Source organism: Notolabrus celidotus, chromosome 9 (assembly GCF_009762535.1).
Source record: "Notolabrus celidotus isolate fNotCel1 chromosome 9, fNotCel1.pri, whole genome shotgun sequence".
Classification (NCBI taxonomy): domain Eukaryota; kingdom Metazoa; phylum Chordata; class Actinopteri; order Labriformes; family Labridae; genus Notolabrus; species Notolabrus celidotus.
The window spans coordinates 1,056,065-1,073,462 of NC_048280.1; the positions used below are offsets into that span (position 1 = coordinate 1,056,065).

The 17,398-nt window shown below is 37.9% G+C and overlaps 1 protein-coding gene and 1 long non-coding RNA gene across 9 annotated transcripts in view; one reads left to right on the forward strand and one right to left on the reverse strand.

Moving 5' to 3' along the window:
* The window catches only part of LOC117819070, a 134,343-nt gene that overhangs the window by 87,298 nt on the left and 29,647 nt on the right, over nt 1-17,398 (forward strand). Inside the window, exons 3-4 of one of the 7 annotated variants that reach the window (XR_004632434.1) lie at nt 8,589-8,719; nt 12,472-13,107. The exons of 3 other annotated variants lie outside the window; for them this stretch is intronic. The gene's annotated coding sequence lies outside the window, so the exon portion shown is untranslated. Of the gene's footprint in view, nt 1-8,588; nt 8,919-12,471; nt 13,108-17,398 lie in introns of those variants that run through there. 3 more of the 7 variants (XR_004632433.1, XR_004632435.1, XR_004632432.1) reach the window with 3 other exon arrangements.
* LOC117819084 lies at nt 1,806-6,439 on the reverse strand. Of its 2 annotated transcripts, XR_004632448.1 has the most exons (3): nt 5,998-6,439; nt 5,676-5,909; nt 1,806-2,160 (listed from the first exon to the last, which is right to left on the reverse strand). It is a non-coding gene; the product is annotated as an uncharacterized LOC117819084 (long non-coding RNA). The 2 variants fall into 2 exon arrangements; XR_004632447.1 differs by having other exon boundaries at nt 5,676-6,432.

Below are 17,398 nucleotides of genomic sequence, written 5' to 3' on the forward strand. Positions count from 1 at the left end.
AAAGTTTATGTGTCATCTTTTTACAGATCTGTGTGCCAGTGATGACAGGGTGAGACCTCCTCCTCCAGGAGAGAGTAAGTAAACTATCAAACATGAACATGTTATTATCACTGAGTGTCCTTCTGGTTAAAAAACAGCAAACCTGTAAACATGATACAAGTTAAAGAGAGCTGGCTGACAGAACATCAGCATGACTGAGTAACTGAGTTTGTAATCTAGTTTCTGAGGTTCAGTCAGAAGTTTGTTAAAGTTCTTCAGCCGTCATCCATGTTATTTAAAGTGACACTGACACTGAAACTCTGTTCTCAGGCTCCCTACAAATAGCAGATCCACAACGTAAAGACAACTTCAGAAAACACAGGACATGAGAAATAGTGAGATAATCAGTGAACAGTGTTGCAGAGGTAATCCTGAATCTTTCTCTGTTTTTCTCTTGTTTGTTTGTTTGTTTGTTTGTTTGTTTGTTTGTTTGTTTGTTTGTTTGTTTGTTTGTTTGTTTGTTATGTTACAGTCAGAATTCTGATGCTGAAGAAAAAAGTTGACATGAAAACAAAGATTGGTGACTTCATCACTCAAAAAGAACCCTGGACACACTCTTTACCAAATCCATTTGCAGGCAAACAAAAGGTGCAGACTGCAGAGTGGAGAGGAAAGCCTCTAAAAGTAGTAAAAGCTCCAGATGTTTTCAGTCTGTCTGTGGAGAAGCTCAGAGGAGAGATGAGGAACGCTGTGAGTCTTTGTCCTCCAGGACCAAATGTTCTGCTGCTGTTAGTGGAACCTTCTGATTTCACTGAAGAGAACAGACAAACACTGAAGTTCATCCTCAGTCTGTTTGGTCAAGATGCTTTTAAACACTCAGTGATCATCAGTACACATGAGGACGGTCAAACAGACGACTCTTATAGACGTCTACTTAAAGACTGTGGAGACAGACACTACAGGATGACTGACAACAACATCCACTCATTAATGACACAGATTGAGAGCCTTGTGTGTGAGAACAAAGGAGACTTCCTCACCCTCACTGAAGAGTTGATCACTCTGAAGTCTGAACACATGAAACCAGCTTTAAACCTGGTCCTGTGTGGGAGGAGAGGAGCAGGGAAGACTTCAGCAGCAAAGGCCATTTTAGGTCAGACAGGTCTTCATTCAGCCTCCAGCTCATCAGAGTGTGTTAAACTTCAGGGAGAGGTGTGTGGATGTTGGGTTTCCCTGGTGGAGCTTCCTGCTCTGTGTGGAAAACCTCTGGAGACAGTGATGAAGGAATCACTCAGGTGTGTCTCCCTCTGTGATCCTGAAGGTGTCCATGCCTTCATCCTGGTCCTACCTGTGAGTCCTCTCACTGATGAAGACAAGGGAGAGTTAAAGATGATCCAGGACACTTTGAGCGCTGGAGTCAATGACTTCACCATGATCGTGTTCACTGCAGAGTCAGATCCTACAGCTCCAGCTGTTGTTAACTTCATCATGAAAAGCAAAGACATTCAGGATCTCCTTCAGAGCTGTGGAGGAAGATCTTTTGTTCTCAACATCAAGGACCAGCAGCAGATCCCAGAGCTGTTGGACACGGTGGAAAAGATGAGACTCAGACTCTGCAAAGACAAACCCTGCAGCTACACAACAGAAACATTTGCACATGCTCAAACAGAAAAAATCAGTACATTACAGGCTGAGCTTAAGGACATGAAAACAAGATCTCTGATCAGCTGTGAGTACTGTAAATGATGATTATAACTGCTAATAATATTATCTCTGTGACCTTCCAGCATTATACATTTCTTTATATTCAGACACAACTCTCAGCATTTAAAGGTAAACCTTTGATTTTATGTTTTACAGATGATGATGAGAAGCAGAGCTCAGAGGGTCTCAGGATTGTGCTGATCGGGAAGACCGGCTGTGGGAAGAGTTCTTCAGGAAACACCATTCTAGGAAGAAAGGAGTTTAAAGCTAAATCTTTCCAAACATCCGTCACTAAATTCTGTCAGAAAGCAGAAGGTGAAGTGAACGGTTGTCCTGTCACTGTGGTCGACACTCCTGGTCTGTTTGACACGACTCTGTCCAATGAAGAGGTTCATGAAGAGATGATAAAATGCATCAGTCTTCTGGCTCCAGGTCCACATGTCTTCCTGTTGGTGATAAACATCGGAAGATTCACACCTGAGGAGAAGGAGACATTAAAACTGATCAAAGAAGGTTTTGGGAAGCATGCTGAGAAGTTCACCATCATCCTTTTAACTGGAGGAGATTCACTGCAGCATGACAACATGTCCATTGAAGAATATACTGAAGAGGGATGTGATGATTCTTTCAAGAAACTGATCTCTGACTGTGGAGGAAGATACCACGTGTTCAATAACTATGACGAACAAAACAGAACTCAGGTCAGTGAGCTGATGGCAAAGATCGACACAATGGTGAAGACAAATGGAGGCAGCTGCTACACCAATGAGATGCTGCAAGAAGCTGAAACTGCTATAAAGAAAGAAATGGAGAGACTCTTAAAGGAGAAAGAAGAGGAGATGAAGAGAGAGAGGGAGGAACTTCAAAGAAAACATGAAGAAGGAATAAAAGAAATGGAGGAAAGAATAAAAAAACAAGAAGAAGACATGAAAAAGGAGAGAGAAAAGAGAGAAAATGAACTTAAAGAAAAGGAGGAAATCATAAAGAAGGAACAAGAGGACAGAATGAAGGAAAAGGAAAGGAGAGAAGAAGAAGACAGGAAGAGAAAAGAACAGGAAGAACTTCAACGACAGGAGTGGGAACAAAAATTTGAAGCTTTGGAGAAAAAGATAAAGTCAGAATCAGAGGAAAAAGAAACTATTGACAGACAGCTGGAGGAGAGCAGAGAAAAGATGAGAGAAGAAAGAGAGAGTCGGGAGAAACAACAAAAAGAGTGGTGGGAAAAAAGAAATCAAGAAGAGGAACAGAGACGACAGGAGGAACAAACAAGACTCAGAAAACTTCAAGAAGAGTTTGAACAGGAAAGAGAAAATGATGAAAAGAAAAGAAAGGAAGAGGATCAGAGAAGACAGGAAGAAGAGGAAAAAGAGAAGAAAGCCATCAAGGAGAAGCACAAGACAGAAATTGAGAATCTGACAAAGAAGCATGAAGATGAAGTCAGAAAGAAAGCTGAAGAGTTCAATGAGTTCAAAGAGAAATACAGAAAGAAATCAGCAGCTCAGAAGGAAGAGTACGAGAAACAAATGAAAGACAAAGATGAGAAATATGACCTCTTGAAGGCGCTTAAAGCCCACAATGAAGAACAAATGAGGAAGAAACATCAACAACATATTTGTGAGATTGTTAAATGTGTGACCAAAAACAAGGAAAACCTGAAAGTAATCAGTGACTTGCAGAGAAAACAGGAAGAAGAAATGAAAAAGCAGGAAACTGAGGAGGCAAAGAAAAATCTGCAGAACAAACATGAAATAGAAATGGACTACCTGATGAAACTTTTGAATCAAGCCGACGACTCATGGTGGACTTACTTTATGAACTTATTGGGTTACAAGTAACTGAAACTAAAAAAGCATCAGACATACTGTGGTTGTTTTTTATTGGACAGCATATCACGGTCACAGGAATACTTCTCCTGATGGTCATTTGTTTGAACCTGCTGTCTCTGAAGCTGCAGGTAACCAAAGCAACAGTAATGATGCTTCAAGCTTAATCAACAGGTGACAGGAAAACTAAAGACTCTCTACATCTAAGGAGAAAACAAGCAGCTGACCTCAGAGGAGGTTACTTAATCAATGTGGTGCTGGAACAAAGTTAATCCAAAGAATGAACCTTTATCTAACACCAGTTTCTGACTCCAGACATGAAGTTGTCTCATCACAGTTATCTGTAGAGGAACGTTTTATCTGAAGCTGAAAAACATTACTGATAAACATAGACACAGAGGATGTTATACTCAGTGAACTATTGAGGATGTAAGCTCTGTCTTAGCAGCTCATAGATCACAGTTAACAGCCTGTCTTCTCTTGGTGAGGATGTTTGTGAGGATGTGTTGGTCAAGTTGTGACTTATGACTTCTCTGTGTCTCTATATGACATAACAACCTTTAATGAGCTTGGTGATGTCTTAAAAACTGAGCTGCAGGTTTTGAGTTTTCTCCAGGTTTAAGTGTCACCTTGTTACATGAGGTGATGAAAACATGCAGATTTGAAGCTCTGATTGAAAGGGGAGATTGAATCTGGCCCTGTGTCTGTGTATCTGCTGCCCTCTGCTGGTTTCCTGTTCTCATTGGTTACTGCTCAAACAGTCTGCAGTGTGCTCCAGCTGAAACAACATCTTGTTTTCTTTGAATCGTTTTCTTAACATGTGAGACAGAAAGAAGTGAACTAGTGTCTTTACAGTGTGCTGTGCACTTTGTTTTGTAAAGACTGGAGTTCATGTTTGTTTCTAAAACTTCTCTTGGACAGGCAGATTGTGACAAAGTGTATTCTGCTCTCACCCAAATCTAACAAACTATAATGAAGCAGCAACATTTAAAAGCTGAATAACTCACTCAGTTATGATAATAGTTTCATCTTTAACTTTCATAATCTTCTATATTTGACTTTATTTCTTCATTGTTCTTTCAGTTCTATATCTTTGTTTGGTTAAACATGAAGTAAGACTTGATTTGGTGAAACTGATCACATTAACTTCAGATAAATCTTGAAGTGTACATTCTGTGTTTGATCATTAGAAACTGTTTCCCTGATAAAATGAATGCATTTGTTTCTTTTAGTCATTTTAAATCATTAGTTTTAAACTGTTTAACCTCTGATTGCACCTGTTTCAACTGACTTTGTGTTAACATCACTTTTTAATTGTTGTCTGTTTTTAATTGATCATCATTATTTTAACATTTATCCATTATTTGCTTGTCATGCATTTTAATGTTTCTTTTATACACTCTACGTCATTGTTAATGAGGACTTCGCTCTCTATGGTTTTCGAGTTTAAATGGAATAAAGATAATCAGTGTGGACTGATGTTCATATAATAAACTCTATAATAATCTGATGAACAGAGCTCACTGGTTCATTCTTTACCTGCACACAAGACACCATGAGAGGGAGTGGGTTTTATCTGGGACACACCTTTATTGGGCTTTCTCTGTCTTTATTTCTTTGATCTCAGGAAACCACAATTACTGTCTGTACTGTGAAGGTATCACACATGATAAGACTTCTACACACAAACCACTTCAACAGTGAAGCAGCCTAACAGTTTATATTGTACAATACAGTGATTGAATTTTTATTCCACTACAATTTGACAATTTTTATGCACTAATTTTTAATTAAATGATAAATGTAAATTTTTATAGTGACTGGTGCTTTGGTTCAAATTCCAACAAGATAAGAATTGTATAATGTTGATGTTAATTTGACCCCAGAGTAGTTTCATGTAACCTGTGCAAAAGTCAACTGACTGAAAACAGAGCCAACGTGTCTGAGACAGACGAAGCCTCCTGAAGGAGTTATAAATTATATCCAAAGCACCACTCCCTGTTTAATACAAGTATTATTATAATTTTAATTTGTCTTAATTAATGTTAAATCACAGCTATACAGTACTGTGTAATATATCACAGTGTACAAGTTGAATGTGTAACAGAATTGAGTTGTTTAATATCTTTACAGGATTGACAGAACAAACACTAAAAGAACAACTATCACCTCTCTGTAGTCCGTTTGCAGTCCCTTTCCTCTGGTCCTTTATGATCCAGTTTAATTGTGTTTTCATTCATCTCTGCTCACTCTGTTCTGATATCACTTTATTATTTCACCCTTGACCTCTGACCCTTCATGGACGGATCCATCTGAAGAGGAGAGGGGGGGTAAGGACGGTCGGTGCCACTCCACCTGCCTCACAGAGTTGGTATTGTTTTGATGATGTTGTAATGGTTTTACCTTTAATAAGATAAAGAGTTAAAAACAAGCTGTAAACTGTCAGAAGGCCGTTTTTATAATGGATGTCTTTCTAACCCCCCCTCCCTACGTTGCTTTGGAGGCTAACGGGCTGAAGCTGACCCGCTCCATGGACCGGTCCGTTTGAAACCTGCCGACCGTTGATTAGCAGAATGCTAACGGCCTCGTTAGTCTGCCGTTCAACAACAGAAGATGGCTTTTAAAGTGATTTTTAATGAGAACTTCAGAAAGAAACAGAAAATCAAGTTTAAACTAACTTTGACTTGGTAAGTTAACTACTTTGGACGGCAGAGACTGAAGCGACGTGAGTCATGGAAACAATCAAGCTAGGTCCGTGACGTCAAACAATCTGTGATCTGCTGCTTGAGAAATGACCAGAGGTGGGTAGAGTCAACCGAAACAGTCCTCAAGTAAAAGTTACTTTACAATGATGTTACTCAAGTAGAAGTAACAGTACTCGTAGAAATAAGTACTTGAGTAAGAGTAAATAAGGACCTAAAAAACAACAACTACTCAAGTAGTGAGTAACTTGTGAGTAGTGTCATATATCAAATTGTATTGTATTGTAAACGCTAATAACAATGTGAAGAGCACACTGCCTTTAATAAAGTGACATAAATAGGAAAAGGCCAAAATGAATGGTGTTAGGCATGGTTTACTTTCAAACATTAAAGAAAGAGGAGCTGCACTGTGCTCAAACTAATGTACCCACTTTCATTTTTTAAAACAAGCTGAAACTTCAAACTGTGTCTGAGATGTGATCACAACTCCAGAACATCAATACTCCAACATTACAATCAAACAGATATCTATGCCTTCCAAGCTTTCTTTTTTAACCTTTTACCTTATTTTCAGTACATCTTACTTAAAAACATAACTTGAAAATACTAAAACAACCTGGAAGTGTTTAAAAAGGCCTGAACTCAGTCCTGAAGAATCTCTCTGAGGTGACTGTTGAGCTTCAGAAGGAGCTGCTTTTATCATTATCTCTTAGAAGTTAGTTTAGATTACTTTAAAACATTTCTAACATGTTTTAAGATTTAATATTAACCAGTATGATCCTTAGCTTACCTCACTGATAACTAACTATAACATGTTTTTAAGATTTAATATTAACCAGTATGATCCTTAGCTTACCTAACTGATAACTAACTATAACATGTTTTTAAGATTTAATATTAACCAGTATGATCCTTAGCTTACCTAACTGATAACTAACTATAACATGCTTTTAAGATTTAACATTAACCAGTATGATCCTTAGCTTACCTCACTGATAACTAACCAGGGTTCCCACGTGTCCTGGAAAACCTGGAAAATGGGAGAAAAAGTCAAATGTCCTGGAAAATGATTCCAACATGACTGCGTTCGACCTGACAAAGTTAAAAAAAAAACACATCCCCATTCAACATTTGTGGCCATTTTTGTCATTCAGTTCTATTTAGGTCAATTAATGCTCTGATCCTCTGATTATTATTATTATTATTTATTTATTTATTTCAGTAAGGCAGCTTCCTGATTCCTTTGCTGGCTCTTTTGTTTTTAATTAGCTAATTTTATATTTTTTGAGAAAAGAGAAAGCTGAGATGAGAGTTGCCCATCATTGTTACTTGGTTGCACTAATAAAGTGCTTTACATCTGTGGTTGCATTATTCTAGAATCAATTTTCCATCATTTTTAAGCATGTAAGAGATGATTTCATGGATAGCCATAGACTGCACGTGTTTCAATGTAGACTTCCACTGAGAGGAACATAGTAGACTATTTAGGAACTCAATGAGGAACTACTACTACATACCAGCTTGATCATCACTGAAAATGTCCTTGAAATGTCCTGGAAAATAATCTCTGGAAAAGAGTGAGAACCCTGACTAACTATAACATGTTTTTAAGATTTAATATTAACCAGTATGATCCTTAGCTTACCTCACTGATAACTAACTATAACATGCTTTTAATATTTAATATTAACCAGTATGATCCTTAGCTTACCTCACTTACTCACCATGACATGCTCTTTGATTTAATTGTTCTATGTTGAAGCTCCAGATTTCCACCTTTTAGAACAGAGTAAGCAGCTCATAATGTGACTGTTGCTCCTTCTTGTCATTTAGAAGTTCTGAGAGAGTCTGGATGTTGGGTACAGGGTAAACATGTTCCTCCAAAGGGGACTCAGGTATTATGCAGCCTCTCTCCTCAGCTGGTCATGGAGGGGACGGAGCTACTCCTCCATTCAGTGTGGAGGTTATTTATAGCTCTGGATCAGAAGGAGCTGCATGAGAGATCAGCTGAGTATAAAATAAAATATAAAATGAAGAAATAAAGGAAGGGTAAAAGTAGAGACTGGACAGCCCAATGTAACACAGTAAAAGTAGATATTTTTAACATAAATGTACTTGAGTAGGAGTAAAAAGTACTCTGCAAAACAAATACTCTCAGAAGTACAATTTTTTGAAAAAACTACTCAAGTCCATGTAACGGAGTAAATGTAACTCGTTACTACACACCTCTGGAAATGACTCTACATCACTTTCTACATGATCACCATATGGGCTGTGAAGCTTTTACAAGAGCTAATGTCAACCTTTGAAAGCTTCATCATCACACTTAGAACCACCATGCACACAACTGAACGTGTTTGTGTTCTTTTTGATTTGACAGATGGAGAAAATCCACCAGGACAGATTACAGGAGACCGGATACTAAATTGGGGGTTGCTGAGTCACGTCTGCACGGGCTCCACAAGATGGCACCAGAGACTCAAAGATTGTGATGTGGACCAAACCACTGAGGTGATGTCAACAGCTTTTTACTACATTAGAAACAGGATAAAGAAGTGTTCATCAAAGTGACATCAGCTCAGCAAGAGGTAAATACCAGCAGATAAATAAAGTAGATCCATTTCTATCTGTTTAAGTAGATTACAACGATTTGTTTCAACAGCAGGAGAGAGGTTGATTTCACTTCTCTATAGCTTATTGAGCTCTTTCATTCCAGGTAGACGAAGCTAGAATCTAAGAGGCACATCATCTTATTTTGGAAGACATTGTAGGAGAATAGAAACATGTATACTTGGTGAGCATTAAACTCTACAACAACTCACAAGGGATTCATTTCAAACAGAGTTAAAAAGTCTGTGAGATGAAAGTAGGGTTGCAAAGGGGTGGAACATTTCCATGGGAAGTTAAGCTGGGGAATTTTGGAAGTATGCCAAATTGGAAACCTTCCATGGGAATATATTTATTGATTTTTAATGGATATACAGTCATAATAATCAGGGATACAATGTTGAATATAGACAAAAATATCCATAGTATAGTCAAAATTAGCCTAGAAAGGAACATTGGAAAGGTATCATATCCAAGCATAAATATTAGTTTTGTTATAAGCAGACATCCATCCAAAATAATACAATTAAATCAGATTTAATTGAAAGTAGAACTTTATCAAGTGTTAAATATTTTATTGAACAATCAATTCTTTCATTGAAGAACAAAAACATGAATGTTGAGTTAAATATTTCTCATCCCCCCCCGACCCAACCCATTCAAAAGTTAACAAAAATGCAATCCCAACAAAGTCCCATTCAAAATGTTAAATGAAAAGAGCTGCTCTCCCTCCAAAAACGTCCCATTCAACCTGCAAATAAAAAAGCATCTTCCCTCAAGCTTCTGAAGCCTCTGCAGGATTCTAGAAATCCTCTGTGCTTCATGTGATGGAGGAATGCACAGTGCCTGTAGGGGGCGTGGTCTCAATAGCCCTGCAGTAAGCAGTGTGCTGTGTGCATGTGATGGAGGAATAGCAGAGATATTCAACTGTACTTCATGAAATCTGGTTTTTTTAGTCAGGATTATACTAAAATATATTTTCCCCAACTATATTTAAGTTCCCTATTAACCCTCCTGTTATGTTTGTTTCTCTGGAACAGCAATAATGTTCCTGGGTCAATTTGACCCGGGGCATATTCAATTACCCAAAAGTGTCAGAACCCCAAAAAATCCCAATACACATTTTTAAATCTAATATTTAACTCCATTACTAAGCATTTAAATCCAGATTTGGTCCATTGGTGTTCTTTAATTCTCACAGGTCATGGTTCAAAGAGGATAACTCGTTTTTCATTAAAATTCATGTTAAAACTTTTTTTTTATGTACATTGGAAAGCCCTAAATATAAATACAATACATGACATAGATTTTTGTTTATTTTATTTTAAATGTTGAATTTCTTTTTCTTTATGAAGTGATGTTGATAAATGAACACGACTCCTCTTCTGTCACATGCTGCCCAGATTGTTATGCTGCATTTAGCTGGTTTGGAAGGCATATACTGCCTAAAATAGACTTTCAAAAGGGTCAATTTGACCCGCAACATAACAGGAGGGTTAAGAGCCAACCTTCAATTTAGTAAATTCCTGGTTTATTCCCGTTTATTCCCATGGAAAGTTTCCAACTTTGAAAATTCTCAGAATTATGCAACCCTAGATGAAAGTGTAACCAGCTTAATGCTTGAAACATAAAACTGGTCTAGATTTTATACGAACACTTTGAAGCAAATCCATGGAGACTGTTGTTAACTGATTGTTCAGGTAAGCAGGTAAAAGGAAGATAAGAGATACAGAGATATCAAACTGAGACTGAAACAGAACAGGTCACTTTGGAGAAGGGTTGTGCTCATGTTGTAGATTAAACGTCGTCACCAGGGGCGTCGCCAGACCCCCTTTACTGGGGCACGTGCCTCAGTATAAATGAGCTGTGCCCCAGTATCAGGGGCGGACTGGCCATCGGAAGTAAAGGAAAAGACTTTAGGCGCAGTTGTTAATGTGTTGCATCCACCGCAGTGTTTCCCATACATTCATTAATTCCTAAACAAGTGAAGTCCCACTATCCCCAGCACTGCTTTGGGTTAAAAAAAAACATCATTAAATTCACAATGGTTTGAAAGCTTTCCCTGGTTATAATATTCTGTAAATAGAGATGCAGCTTTTTGTTTCTCATGTAGGATGTTTGGTAAACACATGAAACATGACACATTTGTGAGCACTGGTTTCACTAACTGGAAAAAAGCTCTGGATCTCTTTAGAGGGAACGAGAAAACACCTGCCATAAAAAGTGTGTGCGTGTGTGTGCGTGTGTGTGCGTGTGTGTGTGTGTGTGTGTGTGTGTGTGTGTGTGTGTGTGTGTGTGTGTGTGTGTGTGTGTGTGTGTGTGTGTGAGTGAGGAAGGGGAAATAGTAGGGGGCCTGTGCCCCAGTAGAGCTTTATGCCTAGCAACGCCCCTGGTCGTCACCCTTGATGATCAATAACAGAATTACTATTGGGTTAGACGGATTATTAATATTTGTATTATTGTAGGCTCCAGATGTCGGTCCTATGTTTTGTCTTAGCTGTAGCTCACCATCCACTCCTAGCTGAGGCTGTAGCTCAGGTTAACACCTACTGCCAATATGCTCCACATGCTCCACTACCTGAGTGTAAACAAGCACTGATGGCATCTTGTGAGGCGGCATGGTTTGGTTGTATTTTGATGTAGAAAATGGAGATAAAGTTGTATGTAGGCTGTTAAACTGACAGATAACCACTCCACCAGAGCAACGAGTGACCGGCACAGGTACGTGGATATTAACTTTCAAGGAGGACTGAAAACTGGTGGTGCTAGCTCTGCTAACGTTAGCCACACTCAGCTAACCAGTTTGACATCATTTCCCCACAGACTCTGTGATATCTTGTTTAGTGGTGTTATATCAACTTTGACTGGTTTCTGAGTGTTTGCTTCCTTTAAACTAGTCAGTCAGTCAGAATTTAAATTTCCGTTCACACGTCTAAACTCGTGGCCTCAGAACATCCCTACTTTGGAGACCAGAGGAAACTTTTGTGACCCAGAGTGCTCAGATGACTAACTTTTGCAGAGGGAGTCAGCCCGAGGTAAGGAGAGGGACAGCTTGTGTGGTGAGGTGTTTGATTCATTCTTTCATGCAGAGCTAGGTCATTGTTTGTCTGATTGTTGGGTACAGCAGTGCTCTTCAGGAAGTGTTTAGCAGCTCTTTTTCTTTGCAAAGCTTTTGTATAATCCATTTCTGAGACGTTATCACTGCAAGCGTAGGGGTTGTGTCAGTGTAGCTGATGAAATGTTGATGTTTGCTGTGCTCTAACATTCAGTGACTGTGCTGCCACCAGAGGGCGCTGTGTCTATTTGAAAAGGCTTATTCTCTGTTGAATGGAATTGAAACTTGTGAGATTCAGTCTGATTACTGCTTCTCACCTCAGTGTAAATGTACACCTTACTTCTGTCTCCCATTCCTCTTCTCATTGTTGATGTTTTTAGTACTTTTAGGTGATGATCATAGGTTAAGGCTACCACCGGTATATCATGTTCTTCAATGCTTACTTGTTATTGCTCTTCCTTTTTTAATGCATAGAATTAAAGTTTTTAAATGTTTGCACTTTGTTTGGATATACCTATAAATGACTGATCTATAAAGCTCCACTGTACTTCATGTGTTTAATGCAGCTAACCTTCAAGCCTCCTGATATTATTTCTTAAAGGAATCCTTCACACCTGTGTCCTGACTGACACCTCAAAGAAACACCTGCAGTCCCACAGCTGAGACTGAAAGTTCAGTCTAAGTCCTGAAAACTGCAGACAAGACAACTCATCTCATAGACCAACCACATACAGGTGAATCATGGGGTTGGTCCTGAAGACTTTGCGTGCCCAGATGGTTAGTCCCTCTATGGTTCTCTCATGTTTGGTTACAGGCAGAGACTCCAGACTACTACCAGGTGAGTGCAGCAAATGTTCCTGATGGGTAAGTACAGTTAATTCTCCTTGTCAGGTAAGTCGCCCGTCATCTAAGAGTTCAATCCAAACCCTCAATATGAGGTCAGAGACCTCAGGGGTTTTAAAACCCACCTCTCCAATTCATCCATTAGAACATTTATATAAACATTATATGCTGTAAAATACCAAATGACCACATGTAAGTAGGTAACCAATAATCTGTCCTGTTGAAATAAGACATAACCTACTTGATGGATACGACTTTTGAATTTTATTCTTAATATAAAAATCACTCTTTCATGAAACATAAGACTCTGTTTTTAAGATTTTGGTCAAGGCTAAAAGAAAATGACCATAAAATCTTCTTCTTTATTAAAATATGATGTCTGTGGGTCACTTCATCAGACTTGACTTATTTGAGTGTTTCTGAGCTATCACTGCAATAACTACACATCATTATAGAAACTGATAGTTATACAAGTGTCTGTTTTTTCATGCTTTCGATCATCTTGTTTTTAATGAGGGTCTTTGTAGAGATATAACTGGTAGCAGGTTTACATAAGGTCATACAAACCAGACTCTAAGAAAGTTGGGCTGCAGTGTAAAATGTTGATGAAACAATGTTTACCTTTGTGTTACATCATCTCTTCTTTTAACAACACTCTGTAAACGTGTGTGAACACAGGAGATCAGTTTCTAGAGTTTGAAAGTGAAATGTAATTTCACATTCTTGCCTGATATAGGATTTCAGACGCTCAACAGTTCAGGGTCTCCTTTTTGATTCATGACAAGTCAGGACTGGAGGCAGGCCAGGTTAATATAAACATGTATTAATGTATCTGAACAGACCCGTCAGTCTTTAACCTCTGAGGTGTGTGTATGAGGGGGGGAGTGTTTAGGCTGCCTCTCTCAAACTGACTTCATTGTTAATTTCATAGAAAAGTGTCTCGTCAACAAAATATTTATAATCTTTTACATAATTAGAATTAAAATTATTGTCTCTCTGATTTAATTCAATGCTTCTATTTTAATCTTGTATCATGTTTCATAATGTTTCCTCTGAACTGAATATTGTGCTGCTTATGTAAAGCCTGTCTGTTACTGTGAAGCCTCTTGGTGCACAACTTGTATTACTTTTTAGATTCTAGATAAACGTAATAAACTTCAACTTATTTAATCAGCTTGTTCATGAACTCAACACTCAAACTTAAATCATAGAGGATTTGATATATGAGTCTGTCAGACGTGTTGTAGCCGCGGTTTCCTCTTTTTTAAACTTCCCCATTCTCATTCATTTTGTAGTTTCTCTTTTAACGCCGTTTGTGTCGCAGAAAGAAATTAATCTGGTGAGTAAACTCGACCAAAACTACATCCAGAGAAATAACCAGATGATGAGTTTTTGTTGATAGGAAGTAGAGTTAATATAAACTCTACAGGATGTTAAAAATGTAATTAAAATCTGTGACATGTAGTGGGCTATAGTCGGCAGTCTCAATGTGATCAATCAGACCATTTCTAAATATTTACTTATTAGCCTGATTCATTTTGCTACACCAGAGAGACATGCTTGATTTCTGTAAAGGTCTATGTGATCAGTTTCATCACCTCACAATAAAGCTATGGTTATAAAATGTTGTAAAGGCTTTATACTTAGGAAATATATTTTTTTAACAATAAATAAAGAGGTTCATTAATTATATATCTTAATCCAGACAAATAAGTTACATACATTCATTCATACATTAAAATATATGTTTACATACGTGTTCATGTATGTAACATTTGACAGACAAATCAGACAACACTTCTTTAATCAGCTTGTTCATGAACTCAACACTCAAACTTAAATCTTAAGAGGGTTTGATGCACGTGTTTGTCAGACATGTCCTTGTTGCTGGGTTTCTTCTACCTAAATGACTCTCAGACATGTAGCCTTAGCCACAGTTTCCTCTTCCCCCTCTTTGTCACCCGTTAGTTTCTCTTTTAACACCGTTTGTGTCGCAGCAAGAAATTCATCTGGTGAGTAAACTCGACCAAAACTACATCCAGAGAAATAACCAGATGATGAGAGTAATGTTAGAATACCTGTTTGTGTTGATGGAAGTAGAGTTAATATAAACTCTGCAGGATGTTTAAAATGTGATTTAGATCTGTGACATGTAGTGGGCTTTACTCAGCAGTCTCAACGTGTTGAGGTAAAAGATGAAATCCATCAAATACATGCTCTAAATGTGTTTTAGTCTGAATCTGAAGGTTCTCTTTAGTTTTCACTCTTTAATCTTTGAAATGTTTTTAAAATGAGGTGATCTGATGAGAAGTTAGTGACGAGCATTCAGGAAGAAAATAATCTACAGGACGCCATTTCAGATATCAGAGGAGGAGGAAGACTCCCCCTCTGATCAGACATGTTGTATAAAGAGTAAATGAGCAGCAGTGTTACATGTGAGAGACTCACAACAGAAGTCATAACAGAACATTTCTAATTATCAGTTATTTATTAGCCTGATTAATTATGCTGCACCAAAGAGATGAGACATGCTTAATGTCTGTAAAGATCTCTCTCTGTGATCAGGTTCACCACCTCACAATAAAGCTCTGGTTATAAAAAGTTGTGAAGGCTTGTGTTGATGTGGAGCAGGAAGTGACACTGTGCTTCATAATCAGTTTAGCAATTTATACATCATGATGTTGTAAAGGTGAGGAGACTGTAAACGTCTATGTCAGCTGGAGAACTGCGGTCAAGTGAGCCGTCTTTTTTAAGGCCGTGGTCCAGCCAGCCTCCCCTCGAAAAATAATGCGCGACTATACGGAGAATTACGGTACGGCTGCTGCGAGCGACCAAAAAGGAGGAATGCAGCCGTGTAGTTCCAAAATTTGTTATTGAATATGAAAATGAAATTTAAAAATTACAGAAAAAGTACTAGTTCTCTATGTTTTAAAATGATTGGAATTTTTGAGAAGATTAATTGTAAATTCTGCTCAAATTGCACTGAGACGCTTTGATATTTTACTCATTTTCATTATTTTATTTTGAAAAATCTGGGAGAGGTGACAAAAATCTTTCAATGCATTATTGTTCCCCGTGTCCCTGGCTGTCACTCTAAAATTTCCCAGCAGATTTTACTGTATAGTTTTTGAGAATTTATGTGCAATTTGAGCAGAATTTAACATTATTTTTCTCAAAAACTATAAAGTAAAATCTGCTAAAAATATTCAGGGTGACAGCCAGGGACATGATGAATAATAATGCATTGAAAGATGTTTGTCACCTCCCCCAGATTTTTCACAATAAAATAATAAAAATGAGTAAAATATCAAAGCGTCTCAGTGCAATTTGAGCAGAATTTAACATTATTTTTCTCAAAAACTATACAGTAAAATCTGCTGAAATATTTTAGGGTGACAGCCAGATACATGAGGAACAATAATGCATTGAAAGATTTTTGTCACCTCTCCCAGATTTTTCAAAATAAAATAAGGAAAATGAGTAAAATATCAATGCGTCTCAGTGCAATTTGAGCAGAATTTAAGGCAAGGCAAGGCAAGGCAGCTTTATTTGTATAGCGCATTTCATACACGAGGGCAACTCAATGTGCTTTACATTAACACATTAAAAGCATTGGAGACATTCAGACAAGCATAAAAGAACATAATTAAAATGACAAATATGATAAAACAGAAAAGAAAAGGAAAATTAGAAATATATTAAAAATTACATTAAAATTTTAATTTAAAGTGGGTTAAAATAATCTAAGATAGGAAGGCAGAGGTAAATAAAAAAGTCTTAATCTTTGATTTAAAAGAGGTGAGAGTTTGAGCAGACCTACAGCTTTCAGGGAGTGTGTTCCAGATATGTGGTGCATAATGACTAAACGCTGCTTCACCATGTTTCCTTCTGACTCTAGGAACTGAAAGCAGACCAGTACCTGATGACCTCAGAGGTCGAGGTGGTTCATAAAGTAGTAGCAGATCAGCAATGTATTTTGGGCCTAAACCATTCAGTGCTTTATAAACCATCAGCAGGATTTTAAAGTCTATTCTCTGACAGACAGGAAGCCAGTGTAGAGATCTAAGAACTGGAGTAATGTGGTCTACTTTTTTGGTCCTTGTTAGGACTCGAGCAGCAGCATTCTGTATGAGCTGCAGCCGTCTGATGGACTTTTTAGGGAGTCCTGTAAAGACCCCGTTACAGTAGTCTAGTCTGCTAAAGATAAATGCATGGAGGAGTTTTTCTGCATCCTGCTGAGACATGAGTCCTTTAATCCTTGATATATTCTTAAGGTGATAGTAGGCTGACTTTGTAATTGTCTTAATGTGGCTGCTGAAATTAAGGTCTGAGTCTATGACTACACCAAGGTTTCTGGCTTGGTTTGAACATTTCATCATTGCAGATTGGAGCTGAGCAGTAACCTTTAACCTTTCTTCCTTGGCTCCAAAAACAATCATTTCAGTTTTTTCTTTGTTTAACTGAAGAAAGTTCTGGCTCATCCAGTCATTGATTTGTTCAATGCATTTACTCAGTGTTTGTATGGGACTATAATCCCCTGGTGATATGGTGATGTAAATGTGTGTGTCATCTGCATAGCTATGGTATTTTATTTGGTTGTTTCTTATTATCTGACCTAAGGGGAGCATGTAGATGTTGAATAGTAGAGGCCCCAGAATGGATCCTTGAGGTACTCCACATACGAT